At 30.2% G+C, this 13,421-nt stretch overlaps 1 protein-coding gene and 1 long non-coding RNA gene across 3 annotated transcripts in view; one reads left to right on the forward strand and one right to left on the reverse strand.

Moving 5' to 3' along the window:
- LOC143072831 (G-protein coupled receptor 83-like) overlaps window positions 1-13,421 on the reverse strand; it is a 99,020-nt gene that overhangs the window by 37,345 nt on the left and 48,254 nt on the right. The gene's annotated exons all lie outside the window — the stretch shown is intronic.
- LOC143072826 (uncharacterized) lies at window positions 1,621-10,016 on the forward strand. The gene is made up of 5 exons (XR_012977329.1): window positions 1,621-1,848; window positions 3,065-3,128; window positions 3,631-3,712; window positions 8,552-8,685; window positions 9,437-10,016. It is a non-coding gene; the product is annotated as an uncharacterized LOC143072826 (long non-coding RNA).

Genomic DNA, 13,421 nt, shown 5'->3' on the forward strand with positions numbered 1-13,421 from the left:
TCTTTAAACTTACAAACTGATTTATTTGATTATTTTGTTCTCCTAAATAAGTCATTAATATATCGAAATATTTTATTATAGATGCGATATACACGAGACAACCCAAATATACATTATATAAATATAACACAACGTGTTTCTAACAATAGACAATGACTCATGCCATATTATTCGCTGAAGGTCGCTCTAAATCTGTACAAATTGTTAAAATAAATTTACAAAGTCGCACTTAGGAGTCAATATCCCTTATTCGTCTCAAAGTGAGGTACTCAACTATTAAGGTAGATTCATGGTATACCACCATCTTGGATTGAACAATCACAGTAAAAAATCGGTCTAGTTATTTGCCTAAATCTGCAAATTTGAAGACAGATTTGCAATTTAATGGTTAGACTGTTTAATAATATAAAGAAAACTTGGCAATTTATTGTATAATCCAAAATATTTAAACAAATATAATTTTTCTTGCTTTTAGAATCATTTTTTTCAAACGAGCCATTTAACTCTTTTAGTAAAAATTTATACTGGACAGATAGGGAATTTTTTTCTTTTTACTTGTAGCAAGAAAACAAGTTCGGTGACACCATTTTTTCTTTTTATTTTCTTAAAACATATTACAAAACCTATCTTTTCACAATTTTTTTCAAAATTCTATTCATAGATTTTTTTTTTTATGCACACAAATGTGTTTTCCCATGAACAATCTAACCAAATTTATGCAATTTTCAACGACTCATAGCTTGAAAAATAGCACGGTGACCCCTCCTTTTTATTATTTATTTGAAAAGAGCATATTAAAATCTTCATTTTGGCTAAGTATAAGAAAATTCTGTCTCAAAAAATATTTACTTATGACCTACCTTAATAGAGATACAGTTTTAACTATTTGTGCATTTTTGTAAGCTGGAGACTGTGTAATGAAGATGTAAAAAGTTATGAAATGTTTGTAAACAACTAAACTACCAGATAATGAAACCTTGTGAAAATAGGGACTTTTTATTTACTAAAGCGGCATCACGTGGAGCCTTCCTGGGTGGCCGAATGTGTGAAAAATAATACCATTGTCGCCTACCTCTTCATCTTATCAACTTATAATTTTTTTTTGAGTTTGGAGTATTAAATCAGGAATTAAATAAATCGACATTACAGAATAATGTAAAACAACACAATATAGATAAACAATGTAATAGTGTGCCATTTGAACTTAAGGTATCCGACCCATAATAAAGATTTACGGAAAATTTTCCGGAGTTTACCGAGGTGTCAATTTTTTCAACACCTCGGTATTTTCCGCCTAGTAAGCGAAAGTATAGTTATTATTTTTAAAATGACGATTAAAATATCAGAAAGGCTTAATTGAAGTATATTTTCATTAACTATAGAGTAAACGCTCATTTTTTCGAAAAATTGTCCAATTTTGACAATCCGGAAACAGAAGTTATGGTAAACAAGTATGGACGACTCGGTCGGCTGCCAAGACAGACGAAGGCGTTTTACCAAAAAAAGTACGCCGATTTAAGTTTCTTCGTCTTATCGTGATGCAGAAATAATGTTTGCAGTTTGGATGCAACTGTTTGTGAAATATGTTGTACCGGCATAGGAAGATTAGTTGATGAGAAGGAATGTAAACACATCACGCACTTGTCCTTTTCATCTGGCGATCTGCTCTGGGAGACGATTTGAATGGATCGTTCATTTTTATGTTTTAAAGTTCTGTATTCATATGTTAAGTGTATATCTGGATGGAATTGAACCGACTTCCTTATAGTTCCTTTTACATGGAGAACCTAGTAAACCAAAGGCCAAGCTGATGCCAAGCTTCAGTGTAAAACTTTGAGCAGGTGCCAGGTAATTTGCATTTACAAATCCAAACATTTTAAAACTTGAGTTGGACAACATTGTCATGTTAATTATGCCCCACTACACCAGCTTGTCTGGCAAAACAGCCGTTAGATGTCATAGTAATCTAAACTAGATGTATGAAAAAAATGATTATTTAAAAAATAATCCAGGTCTGTCAGTTTATATGTTTGTAATAATTTAGGAACAAACACCCAAGTCAAGGCAAAAAACAAATACAAACATATTGATAACAATTGCAAGAAAGCATTAAACAAAAGTGCAGTAGAACTAAATAGGAAAACATGCAAACTATCAGACAATTGAGGGATTCAAGCCAAGGCTACCCTTCAACATGTTCAAAAGTTGAATTGCCATGGTACACATACAATGTACATGTATGATCATCATGTAGCATGAACCATCAATGGCTGTTAAACTTGTCACATTGACACAGACACTGCCACAACACTAATTAATTGATACATGTATATACTAGCATGACTATAGTATGATAGTAATATATATTTGATAATATCCATCTAAAAATCATCTGATAATTTAATCAGTATTTGATTAAAATTCAAATGCTCATGTACATGATGTAGGATACAAAGAAACATAAATAAAGAGCTAACAAACAATTGACCGTTCATACATGTATATATCTGGGAGTTTTTTCTGTTTAATTTCTATGAATGTAAGAAGAAGTTGATACTTTTAGTTTACATGTACAAAACAATGTATGTGTACTTCCCATTTTAATCTGATATCCATACTATAATTAATTTTTTTTATACAATAACTAGTCGAAAAATTTAAATACAGACAAATATTAAACGACTGAGCGAATAAGACACAAGTTCACCAAGGTGCATTGTCCCTGAGTAAATTTTCAGCTTTATAAGGTCCCAAGTTGTAAAGCTTTTCAATATTTGAATTCTTTGATTATTTATTCTTTTTATTACATCATGTACATGTACATTGACAAATAGCATTTTTACAACAAATATTATTCTTTTATAAAATGTATGTGTTTTCTAATATATGTCCAGTTTTCACTTTATTATATTTGGTAAGAAAATTTATTATAAACTAACAAACATCATTTGTACATACAAATGATGTACATGTACATTGTACTGCTACATATATACATTCCTTATCTATGTGCTATCAAAATGAAGAACATTTTTGTAACAGAAATTTATATTTCATTTTTTAGAGAAACCATCCTTGTTAAAGATGTGACATTAATCCCTCCAAACCTACAAAACACAATTGATAAGGTAAGTTGCAGATTATCTGAGATATTTTTGATTATCATCCCAAGAAATGTAGCATACATGTATTACTCTTCTTTCATTTATATGATAATGAAGATACATGTATCTTGTAATTTGTACAGTTGTATATGTATTTCTGCCATCTGTCACTGTTAATTTAAATGTACATTAGGGGTCAGTAAATAACCAAAACATGATACATGTATAAAGACTAATGGTGTGTATTTTCATTAAATAATACACAGGTTTTTTTTTGTTCAGATTGATAGCAATTTTGTTGTCAATTGTTGTAGTGTCATAATAAACTGTCATTGTCATAAATGAATGAAATAAATGGTTGTACCTAAAATTATTTGAAACATGTCTGAACTTAACTTATATATATATATATAGATACAATTTACATTGTATTATAACCAATTTTTATTTACATTTGTATATCTATATGTACATGTACATGATCAATGTATCAATGATGACAAGGAACTTTTTATTTAAATTTCAGAGATGCTAATTAACCTTGTTAATGACTGTGGAGTACTTATGCTACATTTACCTAATACACAGACAAACACAGATGGGCATAGGTAATAAATAGAGCAGTTTTCTAAGATACATGTTCATGTTTATTGTTATATCATGTATATTATGCCTTGTCTTTAAAAAATATAGATATGAACAGAGACATATAATACAAGAGATTGGCAACTCGGCGAAATCCCGTGATTTCACTCGGCCAGATTTAAATCTCGCGAGATTTATGTGGTTAATAGAGTCTTTATCAAAGTATTAAAGGTACTCGAAGAAATGGTGAAGTTGAAACATGGATTTACTGTTTCAGTGTTAAATTTAACATAATTAATTGAATAATTTTAGTTCATACGTAATTATGTATTTCAATGTCATTTTAATTTTTATTAGTTGTATTATTATTTGATATTGTATTAAAAATACGATATTAAATAATTAGTACGTAATAAATTGTATGTCTTGTATCAGAGTTAATTTTATTTGATTGTTTCATAATGGGTTTCTATTAAATATACACCTGTCTCGGAGACATAATGTCACAGTATGACATGTATATTCGGCTTGAATTATCCGATGGTCAGGTAAATCACGACCTGTTAAAATGAGTTTTATTTGACACCTGGTACACACGAAGTAGTTACACCACAGGTGTACACACTCCTTCCGAAAATATTATTTACAAATTATAAAATTAAATAATATGTAGAAATAAAAACTTAATTTGTTTGATAAATATCGTTTATCATGATCGACTTTGTCTTATATTTATAATTTGTATAGATCATTAAAAATGATTAGTTTCTTGGTTCATTATTAATTTGGCTTGTATTGGGTTGATTTTTTATGATTGTCTGTAAATTGTTTTCTAATTGTGGTTTTCGAAATATTATGAGCTTGCATTCAGCTGTTTTTATGATTGTCGGTAAATTTATGGTTTCTCCTTTTCACGGATTGTGCATTTAGTTAGGACTTACATTTAATGATCATTTAATAGAAAATTGCAATATAAGTCTCACTTTTGACCTCGAATATAAAGGGATTAACCATATTTTTTTAAAGCGTAATGTATATGTTTCCCTTCTCTTTTTTACTTTTAGACTAGTTAAAATCTCCTTTTAATTTTGAAACAGACATGGACATGTGTGAATAGTTAAACAACATTTTGACTTGATTGTTAGTTAAAACCCTTTTTTCTTTTACTTTACACAAACTGCACGAAAATGTGTCTTCCTTTGTTGTTGATCAGGCTGATTTAATTGATGCTTGCTTAACGTCCAGTGGCAAATATTTCATTTTTGGTTGTTGATCAGGTTGATTTAATTGATGGTTGCTTAACGTCCAGTGGCAAATATTTCATTTTTTTTACATTTTGATGTGCGAGTGTATGACATTCACTTTTTTCTGTACAGTATATCCAATATAATGTCTAACTCTCCACAAGAAACCAAATGATACAGACACAACATTTTAAGGTGACCAAAAGGCTCTAAGCAATGCGTAAAATTCATATTGCACTGTCAACTATACAAGGTCTATTTAAGAAAAAGGTTTAACACATCAAACAAGAAAACTCACTGTCTTATTTATGAACAAAATAATAAGAAAAAAAATCCAAATATGATATATACAGCAACACACCAGTGAATTACAGACTCCTTACTTTGGGAAAGCACATACATAATAAAGGCATGATAATAGATTTAACCATGATCACAAGCTGTACAATTTTATGTTCTTGTTTGTTGTTTTTTTTCCCACAGTAATCATATTAATAAAACCTATAAACCAATTAATGTGGTGTGGCGTTTTAATAAACCAAATTACATCTGTAAAATAAACACCTACATCCAACCCAGTATTCTGAAATGAAAAGGACCAGTCAGACTGAGAATCAGAACATGTACTTATGTATACAATATATCTAGAATATTACTACACATTATTCCATCCTTTTTCAATAACTAAACCAAAATGTGAGAGAACAAAAACAATTCCAGATATAAATAATATTTTTATTATCAAACATTTATTCATAATGTTACTGTCAATGATAACTGAGAGTTTTATGATCATTTCCCTGAAACTGATTTGGTACAGTTCAACTATGCAAATTTCAGTATCTGTACGGCTAAGGATATATACATGTATCAGCGATGGTAACTTGTAATAAATTGCATACAGTGAAAGGGAGATGGCAAGATTCTTCATCTTTATTGTGTGTCTCATTCACTGCAAATATCTCAATGTTTTGTGCAATCAGTTGCTCTGTGCCTTTCACTGGTGCTAGAAAAAGAAACAGCATGACAATCAAATTCAAGCGTTCATATTTTTTCCATTCTCTTTCCATCTTCAGTGTGGATTTGAAACTGGAACAGATGTCTCCTCCATAATAGTACCAACAGCTGTTCATGGTCGATGATTACTCTCTTTTTAACTCCATTTGTTAATTTCTACATCTTTTCCTCTTTGGCATTCTAAATTAAAAAAAAAAGATAGAGTTGAATAGACTATTTGTCTTACTTGTAAACTTTACTTCCTACATGTATGTCATACAACATTCTGCCGGTTTTTATTATGCTAAATCAGAGACATATATTGTATTATATGTCTCTGGCTTAATCTATTTTAAATTTCATTTTGTCATGTATAGACCTTTCAAGCTTGCTATAGGTACACATTTTTGATATGTTTGTCAATTGTTAAACGTGGTACCGTGAACATACAATGTAAGTTGCTGACATCATCTTAACTTTATTTAGTCTCTGCTTCTACATATTTTGTAGGTCTCATGAGGGTCTAGAAGGGGTTTACAAAGGCATAACTGACTAAAAGTCACAGGACATAAAGCCACAAATTTAGGAGAACAAAAAGATACAAGACAAAAAAATCCCAAATAATCTTTTGATAATTGTTTGTATATATAAGAGAAATATCTTTAAAACATATATTCATATTAGAGTTACGAAATGTGTGATTATATTTGAAAAGTGAAGATTTATTAAATTTTGATAATACAAAAGAAAGACTTTTGGCACCATGAAGCCATTTAAGTGCCGAACCAGTTTGACATTTTGTTTTTTGTAACAATTATTTGATCATCTTTGATATGTTGTGATAATTTTTGTATACAAAGTTGGTTTGTATACAATAGTTCAAGAATAGAAATAAGTGTTTTTTGTTCAAGGTAAATAATCAGAAAAAATGAATTGTGACTTTTTGTCCTGACTTTCTGACACTGTCCTTCATTCATACAAAAGAGTATCGGAATAACTGCATATTTGAAATCAGAGAAGTAAGGACAAGAGGAAACATCTTATCAAAATATCAAGATTGGAGAATGATGGGGTGCTAAAATAAATAAAGAATAGAGAATGATGGGGAAAATTTACAAAGAAAAAGAGAAATAAATTGGGAATCTCTACATGTCCATGGTAATACAAATATATGCCCCGCTGATCTTATTTTAACAAGAAAACATTTGGAATAAATACAGGCTCATTAAAATGCATATTTATTCTATAATTTCTAAGTTTTATGAAAAAAGGCAGTTCTCGCATAGCTGGATTTGCATGAGTATTAATGTGAAAAATAAATAAATCACCTTTGACGGTATTTTATGAAAACACTATTTAATCAAAGTATACGAAAATAGTATCATTTTAACAAGATAACAATCGGGAAAAGAATAACACTATGGAATTGCATGTATATAATCGTAAATTTCTAAGTTTTTATGAAAAAGGTAGTTCTCGCATAGCTAGATTTGAGTATTAATGTGAAAAATAAATAAATCACCTTTGATGGTATTTTATGAAAACACTATTTGATCAAAATATACGAAAATAGTATCATTTTAACGGGATAACAATCGGGAGTAGAATAACACTATAAAATTGCATATATAATCGTAAATTTCTAAGTTTTATGAAAAAAAATGGTGGGCCACATCGGTTCTACAGCAATAAAGAGGGGAAGCTTAATGGCCCGAATTTAAATAGGTCTGCATTGAATAATATCATCATTTCAGCACATTAAAGTATAAACAGATTGGTAGAACTAGATAGATGCATCTTTTAAATATACTTACATGCTTCAGCTGTGGAAACAATCGACATAAACGAGAAAACTAATCTTTAAGCGTATCGTCTCTCTTAACAACAATGGCGGAATTTTCTCATCTTGATCCCAGGTAACAACATATCCCAGTCACGTCCCGTCTCACGAGATTTCATTTATCGTTACTTGGATTCTACTGCAGTTGCGAATCTCTTGTATTATATGTCTCTGATATGAAACATGAACACATATGTACATGTTCCATGTTTACATGTATTAGAGAGTTATCTAACCTGTTTAAAAGCTGATAACTACTTAGTACTATCAAAATTTTAGTCTATTTGTTTCTCTATTTGTCCATGATTTATCTTATAATGGATAGAGTTTGAAAATTAAATCTATAAAGTTGGATAAAATATTCATAATGCTTGCATTGATACAAAGCCATTTTGAAAATAAGAAGATGTGGTATGATTGCCAATATGAAAACTCTCCCCAATACATGTACTTCACATGACATATAAAGGAACCACTTTAAGTCACCATACAACCTTACACAATAAGACAAACCCATACTACATAATCAGCTATAAATTTAAACAATTCAAAGGAGAAGACTAAATACAACTACTGAATTATTGGTTATACAGCATTAAAATACAACTACTGAATTACTGGTTCCTGACTTGGGACAGGCACATACAGAATGTGGCAGGGATAAACTAGATTGAACTTTATTAAAAAAATACCCATTATCAAACTAAAAATGCCTATTACTAAGTGAACTCAGATTACTCTGCTGTTTACATATTTGTTAAACTATAATTTGCTTCTTGTAGAAATTAGCCTGTGAGATCAAGATGCAGATATATCCACCAGATACCAAATGCCACACCAAAGCAGACATTTTCAAATGTTGAGAGACCTATGAATACATCTACATCCTTCTTTGGACTTTGAAACAACTGATTGAGTATGTTAGCTAACATTTAATCAATTATGTTTGAACAGTGCTACACAACAGCCTGGGTGGATTTTGCTTTTTCCACCAGCCCACTCCAACTTTAATCTCTTTTTTGTTAAAATATTGATATCTAATGCTTATCTGCTTTTTTTCAATTGATTGTACTTGCAAGTCTTTTGATTAAACAAAAGAAATTGCATGCCCACTCCTATGGGTGGGCAGAGTTGACAAGCTAGAAAGTTTGCCCACTCCCACTGTGGACGGGTGGACAATGCAAAATCCACCTGAGCTGTAGTGTATATTTGAAAGTCAATGACTTCTATTAAAAAAAAGAAAAAAGAAATCTAGAACTTTACAATCTTTTTTTTAATGCCCCTAATCTATTTATATACAAAAGAAGATGTCATATGATTGCCAAAGATACAACTCTCCACAAGAAACCAAGTGACACAGAAATTAACAGCTACAGGTCATTGTAAGGCCTTAAACAATGAGCAAAGCCCATACCGCATATTCAGCTATAAAAGGCACTGAAATGACAAATGAAATATTATGCATGGTGGGGGTGTAATAAAAAGTGTCTTCTGACCCCTGATCCCCCTACATTTATTTCTGGAACATCCCTCAGTGTTGCAACACATAAACACATTTGGTAGTCAGATTGCTTTCAACCATATACTATAGTGATAGTTTTCTTCTTCAGAATGCTAAATTTAAAAGATTTAATTAATTTGTGATGAATTTTCTTTTTTACTTCCAGTTAGGCAAGATGTTATCTCTCATATCAAAGAGATGGAATATGAAACTGGCAGCCAGTATTGATATAATGTGGTACTAAAAGCTCCAATACCATCAGGGGCTGAAGACATAACATGAATTGTGTGGGATTTGACCAACCTTAGACTAAAGAGAAAAGTTGTTGCTGCATTACAGATATTTTGAACTCAGCAATTTTTATTAATGTTTTTAATGTTAATTCTCTCTCTCATGAATAATATGATATCTATACTTGCAATGAGCATGAATTGAAAGTTCCTCATGTCTGTAAAACTGTTTTCCCTTGACATTGACCACATTTCATGGATCGGTGAAAAAAGTTATGTACCCATGGTCAAGTCCATGTATCAGATTCAAAAAGCAATAGGTCTGCTTAATTTGGTATACTGTATGATTGATCCTGATCTCATTGTCATGCTTTATTGATCAATGTTAATATTCAAAAGATTTAATATTGATTGTACATTGTATATATAGATATGATAATATTTATTTGTATCCTTTGAACCATCATGACCATGTTATACTTTCATGATAATGTACAAATAAATATTGAAATGTGATAGAGTTTATTAATATCATCGAAGAAGATTATTTCTATTATTTATTATGTGCATGAAGTAGAATAAACACTTTCTGAAATATTTCATGGGAGATGATTAACCTAACTGAGTTCAATGTTTAACAGGAATGATGGGGTATTTTTTAATGAGCTCTAGTTAATGCTGGTGTGAAATATAAGAAAATGCATCCTCAGTTTGAGCCCTAATGCTTTCATGTGATGTCTGGTGTTGCACATTGGACAAAATCGAAAACATGTAGCAAAACCATAAATATTGTCCAACATGTTTAACCCCACCACATTATGTATGTATGTGTCTGTCCCAAGTCAGGAGCCTGTTATTCAGTGGTTGTGGTTTGTTTGTGTGTGAAATATTTGTTTTTTGATCATTTTTTTTTTTAAATAAGGCCGTGTGTTTTCTCGTTTGAATTGTTTTACATTGCCATTTTGGACCTTTTAAAGCTGACTATGCGGTATAGGCTTTGCTCATTGTTGAAGGCTGTAGTTACCTATAACTTAATTTCTGTGTCATTTTGGTCTCTTGTAGAAAGTTGTCTCATTGGCAATCATACAACATCTTCTTTTTATTATATACTTTTGAAATATGAGCAAAAAGGAGAGAATTCTCATATTTCAGGTCCTAAAATTACCTTGACCTTTGACCTTTTGACCTCAAGGTTGAAGCTAATCCTATATCTAATGCATATCATAAAGTTATCATAATTAACAAATGTAATGAAAGATTATAGTACATAAAGGTAAGTTTACTATAGAAAATTGAGCAAAAAAGGAGGTCATTGTATAATTTTAGCTCCTGAAATTACTTGACCTTTTGACCTGTTGACCCCTAGAGGTTGAAACCAAACCAAGATCTTTTGAATATCATCAAATGGTCTTTATTTACAAAGGTTGTGAAGATTATGGGACCAATAGGTAGATACACTTTTGAAAATTTAGTAAAAAAGGAGATTTTTGTTGATTTTAGCTCCAAAAATGACCTTGACCTTTGACCTTTTGAACTTTACATGTCATAAATATCATAGTTTATTCTTATTATAAGATTATATGAAGTATGGTTAGTTTTGCTAAAGATTTACATAAATTATACCAAAAAACATCAGAACAGGGATACCAAGTCTCCATTTACGAACTGTGACCTTGACATTCTAAATCAAAATTTCTTGAAATTGGTACGGTAAAAGTTTCTAAAAATTTTTTTTAGGATGGAACAATATGTAAAGTTAATTTAAATGTCATTTTTTAATGCTCTGCTAAAATATTCACTTTTGAACTAGTGAAGATATAAAATTGATAAATTTTAGACTTTTCTCCTTTTTCTATTATTAGTAACAATAACACAGTTCTAAAAATAGAATAGCAAAAAAACAATTTATTTTTTATGTTTAATTTTACAAGGTTACATTTAAGGTTCCTTTTAAAAGATAGATTAGTAAATTATACTATATAGATTTCTTAAAATTACATCCTATTGAAACCCCTTATTTGGCATTTGAGGAAAAAAAAGGGGGGGCACTGTAACCCAGCTCTGCTGTTAACCTCAAATATTTTGCGGATTTTTATTTCATAGTAAGAACTCTTAGACACCCCTACTTACAATCCTTGATAAAAATGTAAATTATTTTGCTTGTTGTATATTGGCTATTTATGGGCCGAATACCTTAAAACAAGCTTAAAATACTTAATTCTTTAATTGTGAAATCATGTACCCTAACACTTTTGCTTTATATTTAATATATAAGCTATGCTTAGCAATACAAGAAACACTTACAATATAATTTTCTATAATTATAAGATAATGCCGATAACAATTTTATGTCTTCATTAATATACGATCTTTCCAAACTTTAACAATTATATGCTTTAGAAACAATACAACGAACGGATAATATTTCAATTTTAATACCATACTGTCCCCGAAGACTTTTTAATCCATGTTATCTTTGGAATAGAACCATAGTGGTGATATTATCTTTATTAAAATCTTAATCAGCATGACTAGGATGATTTTGCTGTTAATTTTTTATAAACAGTCCGTTGTTCATTAAACGTAATCAATATCGTACACAAGGAAATCATTGCATGATATACATGGGAAACAATATCACCAGAGCAACAACTTTGCTGAGGGAACATATTAAAATAGATAATTGATACAATACCAAGGGAAAACTGCGTTTTTAAGTTTATGATGGCTAATTAGTTGCTAATATGTACTTTTGATAAGGTATAAGTTCCAAAGATAAATTCACAAAATAGAAATATTTTTAAAGAATATAACTAAAATACCGAACTCAAAGATAAATTCAATTAAGGAATGACTGTAATATTTTTTCTGTCTATGAAGAAATAACATAAAAAAAAAATTGGTGCACACTGAATGACACGACTAGCAGGTTATTTAACAGTATGCACCACATTTTTTATGTTTATTTCAAATAGACAGAAAAAATATTACAGTCATTTCTTATAATTTAATTCTAAAATCCATTTTAAACAGTAGAAAACCATGAAAAAACGTTGATGACGTCACGGTCACATGACTAAATTATGTCTATGGGCGGATAACAAAATAACGTCAGCCAATTAGAAAACGCGTTACATCCAAAATTAAATTATTCAGGGATAGTTCATAAAAACTGACAAAATCAAGCGTTATCAATCAGCTGAACGAGTGGAAAACAACTGTAACATTACTTCCTTCGAACATACATTTTAAAGGTATACTAATTTTAATTGCAAATATGAAGCCACAGCGTTTTCAGTCTATTCGACTTATTATGTAGATATAGGAAGATGTGGTATGAGTGACAATGAGACAACTCTCTATCAAGTCTCAATTTATAAAAGTAAACTTTAAAAAAGTAAAAAGGTGAAAGTACGGTCTTCTAGTTTGAATGACACTTTGCTATCTTTCGTGTCTCTTTTATAATACAACTACATCCCATGATATAAAGACAAAATGCAAAGATGTGCTAGTGTTATTGTTCTATTTAAGTGTATCATGTTATTGAGTTGCTGTCTTAGTGATGGTATGTCCCTAACCCAAATTATTCTTATACAATTCCTGGTATCTACATACGACTTAACACTGTTTGCTTAGACTGAAAGATATTTTTTTTTCAATCTATCTTGATGTTGATTGCATATACCGATATATATTTTTCCAGATATAGTGCAGTCTGGAGCAAGAGAGATTTATGAAATAGAATTACGGACAACATTTATCATCTTGAAATCGTTTACGAATTTGATTACCATCAATTTTGTCGGAGGAGTCTGTATAGGTTTAATTAATTAAATACCATAGTACTGATGGTGCTAGGGTTTCTGGTTCAATATAAATGATGCATTTTGAAGTAATAGAAAATCTCAAGTAGTCCCGAAT

The sequence above is a fragment of the Mytilus galloprovincialis genome, chromosome 4, assembly GCF_965363235.1.
Source record: "Mytilus galloprovincialis chromosome 4, xbMytGall1.hap1.1, whole genome shotgun sequence".
NCBI classification, from domain to species: Eukaryota; Metazoa; Mollusca; class Bivalvia; order Mytilida; family Mytilidae; genus Mytilus; species Mytilus galloprovincialis.